Source organism: Hevea brasiliensis, chromosome 18 (genome assembly GCF_030052815.1).
Source record: "Hevea brasiliensis isolate MT/VB/25A 57/8 chromosome 18, ASM3005281v1, whole genome shotgun sequence".
Lineage (NCBI taxonomy): Eukaryota > Viridiplantae > Streptophyta > Magnoliopsida > Malpighiales > Euphorbiaceae > Hevea > Hevea brasiliensis.
This window is the reverse complement of record NC_079510.1, coordinates 18,470,124-18,476,841: the sequence shown is the minus strand read 5'-3', so window position 1 is coordinate 18,476,841 and position 6,718 is coordinate 18,470,124.

Here is a 6,718-nt window from a genome sequence, read left to right as displayed (position 1 = left end):
TCAAATTCATTTCCATTTTAGAGGTAAGAAAATCTGCGTGCTAGTGGATCCACTCTGTCTAGGACCTCGTACAATCCTATAGGTGAGAACTTAGTTTTACTCTTTTTTTATCAAATCTATTGATCATTTGATACAACCTTCAGTTTAGCGTAGAATATTTTAGCCTTTTCTTGCTGTTGTTTTAGCAATTATTTTTCTTTGTAGTCTTTCTTCTTATTTTAAATGACCTTGTTGGTCATATATGAATTGCTTATCTCTTTCTTGGCCATAGGTCCATAACCATTATTTTACCATCTCCATTTATGACCAAGGCCTATGTGCCATTTTGCACTATCTTGTTTGATTTTGTTTAACTCATTTCTTTCTTGATAAATTAGTTCAGGATATCGTTATGTGTTTTAAGTAATTTGTTTGCCCTGGTGGCAATTCCTCATCTACTGTTTCTCTCATTTCTTACTATTCTATTTGTTTTTTCTTTTTCATTCCACAACTTAACTTTAATTATTTTATTCCTCAATCTTGTCTTCTTCCTTAACTTGACTGTCGAGTCGTAATTTAGCACCTCTTATCATCCCTAATAAATCCACTATACTTCAATATTACTTTGATTTGGTCCTCTGACCATTCTAGTCAACACTTTAACTAATATTCATAACGTTTCTTTATTACATTTGCACCAACTATTTTAATTTTTACTTCCACAACTCTTTTATCTATCGATATTCTATAGCTTATTTTTCGCTGGTTTGTGATCATTACCCCTTTCTTTTTTTTTTTGAACCATAAACAATTCTTTAACCTTAAGAAGGGAGTCTATCGGACTCTCCTTTTTCCCATGCTATTCAAAAGTTTCGCACTAATCATAATCTAATCCTTACGATCCGCACAATAAAATTGTGCTCTTCCTAAAGAATACCTGAGTAACTAGTTCCTATCAAATTACTGTTATTAGTAGAACATCATTTCTTAATTGTTTTATAAGTTATAATTATCATCCATAGCATCTTATCTCTTTCAGGGGAACAAAATCATATTTTGTGTCTTACTGCTACACAAATAGAATACTGTTCCTTACTAAACTTTAAGCAAAAGATCCATTGCAATACCAGAACAACTATAAACCCCATATCGGAGACTGGATGACTTAGCCCTATAGGTGTTATTTTTAAATTTTCACCATACTAAAATCTCTAGTCCCATAATAATTCCTGATGAACTGTAATTCATGCTAGGGTAACGGATGTTAGTAGTATGCCCTAGAGCATATCATTTAGTATGTATCTTGTACATATTTTTATTAATAAAAGGCATTTCCACTTTTCCGTTTACATAATATATTTATGTGTAATAGAAAAGGTCCATTGATATTTTGTTAGAAATATTATTCTTAAGTTGTTAAGAATATGAGTGACAATATTTCTAGCACGAAGTATCATAAATAGGTTCACAATCGAGGATACTTCATAATAAGGACATGACTTATCCAGAAAGATTGTATTCATGTTTGTTCCCAAGTTATTTATATGAGATATAAATAAGATGGAATGGTGAGTCTCATGCCATATAACAAACATGATAGGCACTTATAAATGATAAGTAGGCCGAACCAGTGACACTTATGACAAGCACATGGAGTTTATTCTCGTCAATGTTTTGTCATAAATCATATCAGTGCATATAATCTTTAGACCTGAGATAGCACAGTTATCTTGTATATAGGTAGTTTGAGTTTGATACTGCTTTCATACTTGTACTGTGTATGGGTATATGGGCATGTGCTGGCTCCTACTAGTTATATATGGAGGTAGGTGTTGATCAAGATGGAATCTGTTCCTCTAAGTAAATAGAGATAAAATCCTATGTTCATTTAATTGTTCTTGATGTTTCAAGTTCCTGGCCAGGACAGATAGATTTATTTAGAAAAGAGTTTCTGATGAGAAAATCTTTTTAATCAAGAACTAGAATTAAAAGAGAACATAATATTCATAGCAAATGGAGTTTGACATAAACCATGACTCCAGCTTGAGTTGGGATTTTGTAACGGAGAGATTCTAGTGCATGGTAACATATGATTATAGGTTCATTTAAGGTAAACCTTATGTAACACCCTCCCGGTATCAACTCCGTACATTCTCATCGTCGGTGATCAGGTCATCCCATACCTAGAACGTCCGGAAAAATATTTAAATTAAAGTCAGGAACCATAATTAACTCAAATATTAGTAAGAAAAATTTAGTAAAAATTTTAGAAATAAAATACAACTAAATCAAATGAGCCGGTACCCTAGCCAGGGGTAACCAGAGGGAAGTTGTGGTTCTCGCAACGAGGAGCCCTAGACCCGGGGGAAAAATTATAAAATAATTTTTGGGACTTCAGAGAAGGGTTATTGAGGTTCCCATGGCATTAGAATGCCAAGAAAATACCTAGAAAAATTTTTCAATCGGTACTGACGATTTAGACCCGTTAAGCCGAACGGAGGGCATTTTGGTCATTTCGCCTTCAGAGGTGATTTTTGGCCGACTTGTCCAGTTAAGTAAATAATTATTATGACTCAAAATATGAAGAAATATTGCTAAAAATTAAATTGAAATGTGGTAGAAAAGAAAAGAAAAGAAAAATGAAGGAAATTAGGGATAATGACATCACATGATGTCATTTACATACCCTCCACCAATCACCATTCAATAAGCGTTTTTTTAAACAATTAAAAGAGACAAATGGACTCAAAATTCTGCTGTTTCCTTCTTCTTCTTCAGCCAAAACGTGAATCTCTCCCTCTTCTCCCTCCATTGATTTTCAAACAAAAGCTTCATTTCTCATGCTTCCTCACCATATTTCCTCAAGACCCCAACACTAAAATGAATCCTTGGACCTAGAGGAAGTGTTTGGCAGCCAAGAGAGTACAAGAAAATGAAGATTTAACTTGGAGAAATCTGCCCTACAAGAGGTTAAAGTGAGGTTAGTGCCTACTTATATATATACTTCTTTGATTCCATGTTAGAAGCTTGAAATAAGTGAGAAATTGTAAATTAAATGAATAAAAGTTAAGTGTATGCATCCCTTGAATTTTTGGCAGCCCTAAGGAAGGATGACTTTGATTGTTTTAATGAATTTAGAGTGGATAGAAATGATGTTTAAGGTATGAATATGCATGGATGTTGAACTAGTGTGCTGATTGAGGTTTATGGGCAAATTGAATTGGACATTAGGGTTTTGAGAAGTGAAAAATTGATTTGGCTTATGAAATTGTTAGAGCACATTTTAATGGTCAATTAGTGACCATTTTAGGTAAGTTGACCATATTATGGACTGAAAAATAGGATTGCAAAGTGAAGTTGTAGGCTGCCCTAGGATAGCAGCAGAGGGACTGAAAATTCAGTCCACTTGCACTGCCATAACTTTGGCTGTGTAGGTCCAATTGATGTTTGGCCAATTGGACATGAAACTAGGCTTATAATGACACATTTTTTCTGAAGAAACCATGCCCAAAAGACCAAATCAAGAGGACCAAAACTTGGCCCCAATCCGGATCCCCTGCAACAGCACCTGCAGAAATGACCAAATGAACAGTAACTGTTCATTTGGTCATAACTCACTGTAGATATGATCAATTGACCTGAAATTTTTACAGCAACAAGATAGGATATAGACAAACAACTTTCATGAAGAACATCACCCCAAATTATGCCATTAACCCATTCAAACTATTGAACAAAGTTGAGTTATCAAACCTGCAACTCTGCAGATTTTCATTTGAGCAGTAATGTTTGGATGGCTATAACTCTCTCTAGAAAACTCGGATTTAGGCGATTTTTGAACCGATGAAAACCTAAGGCATAGTAGAACATTTCATGTGAAGAAAGTTAGACCAAATTATGAACTTAACTTGATCAAATTACTGACCAAATTTGGACCAAAATCTGCCAAAACCCAAAAGTGCAGCATGAACAGTGCACGTGAACAGTAAACTTATTTTGGCCATAAATTGAGCTACAAAACTCCAAATGGAGTGATTAAAAAAAGGAAATTCAACTAGACAAAATAAGGAACAACTTTCATGTTTACCATTTCCTCAAATTCCTACTGCAATAGTGCCCAATGGAATAGTAAAGTTGAGTTAGCAAAATTGAAAATTTTGCTTCTCTTGGTTTAAGCTTAGAAATGGTATTAATGCTTAATGCCAACAAGTTTTAAATGAAAAATGTGGTATGTTTGAAGTGCCAAAGTCAATGTACATATTTTCTATGCAAAAGTCAACATTTTTGTTGACCAATGAGGTGAATAGTGTCACCAAAACAAAAAATTGGCAATTTTGCCAAAATGACCTAAGCTTTGAGAAAGTGACCAAAACCAACAAGTTTTGAATACAAAATGTGGTATGTTGGGAGTATTAAAACCAATGTACCTATTGTTTATGCAAAAGTCAACATTTTAGTTGACTAATGAAATGAATAGTGACACCAAAACTTGAAATTCAAAATTTGAAATTAGAAATGCATCTAGGGGACTTTAAATTGGAATTGGCAATTAATACTAGCAAATGTAAAACTCAAAATGTGGGATCTTGGTGTAATAAGAATTAATATATTCATTAAGTATAAAAAGGTTAACATTTTGGTTGACTAGTAAGGTGAATAGTAATCAAAATGATTAGTAAATTAAGATGAAGATTTAGAACCAATTCTAAGCTTAAATGCTTAGAATTGTATGACAAATATGGACTATGCATCCTAGTCAAAATTATTAAAAAGAAATTTAGGCCATAAATTGAAATCCATGAAATATTCATGGATTACTTGAAACATGAAAAATAAGTCACCTAATTGATGTGAATAGATAGTTAGGGTATATATGCCCATCACAAATGGAATTCATAAAATATTAGTAACTCAACTTGAAATATAAAATTTGTAATTACATAAGTAGACTCTTGAATGTATAAATGAGAAAGGAAAATGTTTTGAATACAATGGTACATGTGAACCATCGTTTAGAATTGTGATCAATATGAATAACATAATGAATGGATAAATAAACCATATTAATACATGAATGAGACATTAGTTCTCATTATTGTAAAGAGGAGAAGTATTTTGAGTACAATGGTATAAAAGGATAATTGATGTGAATTGTGATCATATAAATGATCAAATGAATGTATGAATTATGATTGAAATTTATCATGAAATAATGAAGTCATAAAGCACAATATATTAATATTTTAAAGTATCAAATGCCCTAGTATACCTAACAAGATTGGTTTGGATAGTTTGGCATGCCAATAGGGTATTGTTTTAGCAGTACTGCAAAAGGCTTTATGCCTGTATTCATGGCTTTATGCCTGTATTCATGGCTTTATGCCCGTATCCATGGCTTTTATGCCCGTATTCATGGCTTTTATCCCGATTATGTGATATCATGGCTTTTTAGCCATACCGATCGCATACGTGGTTGGCGCTCAAGGTCCCATGGTATGACGCCCGAGGCACCGCGTGTCCAGTGCCAACGACCGTTATCCATCCAATCATCTAGTATAGGTTACTTGGGCATCAATTAAAGTATTATTCAATTCAGCTAAGTTAAGTTAAGTATAATGAAAATCCAAAGACAATTAAATTAAGTATTGAATGAATAAGCAAAAGAGATTAGCAAAAGAAACATAACAAAAATATAAATTGCGTAACTGCATGACTTGAAATACAATACAGATAGAATAAATTATATACCGCTAGTATTACTGAAAAGTTATAAACCAAGCACTTCTGAAGAGGAACAAACTAGTATATAAAATCATTGATACTAAAAATACCATACCAAATTAAATTGATTCATGAGTATCCGAATTATGATTTATTTCGTTCTTTACTTGTATATATTATTTCTTGTTATATTATTGCACCACTAAGCAAAAATGCTTAGCGCGATGGAATTGTTTCCTCGCCAGTAATCAAGGTAAAACCAATAGACTGTCGATCGAGATTTTTGGAGTCCAGATTCGCAGTATGTCGAAGAGTTCAAGATTGTCACCTCCTCAGCAATGCATGTAGATAGGGCTCATTTTATACATGTTATGTATATTGTTCATTCCTAGCACATTGTAAATTATTTGTATATCTTGTACAAAATAAACTCATGTAATTAACCTATGAATTATGGAAGCTATTCAAAGTAAGTACTTTAGTATGTGAATTGAATTTGAGTTATAATGAGATTATACTTGTGAATATTGTGATATTGAAAATCTAATGAGATTTCTGAGAAATCTGGATACTGTATTGAGATACATTATGTTTGAAAATATTTGAGAATAATAAGTTTGAGAAAATCAGTAAATAATGAAATTGTCTTTGTGCAGTTCGTAAGAATCATAGTCCAAATTACAGCCGACACTTTGTCGGATTATCGTTAAAATTTTTGAAATTTCCAATTTAGTTAGATTTTGATAAAAGTAAAAATAGCCTAAATCTTCAATAAAGTTTTTGAATAAGTAAATCAAGGACTGTAATGAAATCAGATAAAATAGAGTGCTCTGGCACACTGAGTGGCATAACTTGCTCGGCTACACTGTAGTCGGGTAAGGGGTGTCACATTTAGTGGTATCAGAGCGCGGTTTAGGCGTTTCTGGACCTAGATAGACTGCATATCATGCATTGCATTCATATGAGTCGAGGTGACACTATTGCAGATCTGTATTTCCTGTTTATTTTAGGTTAAGGT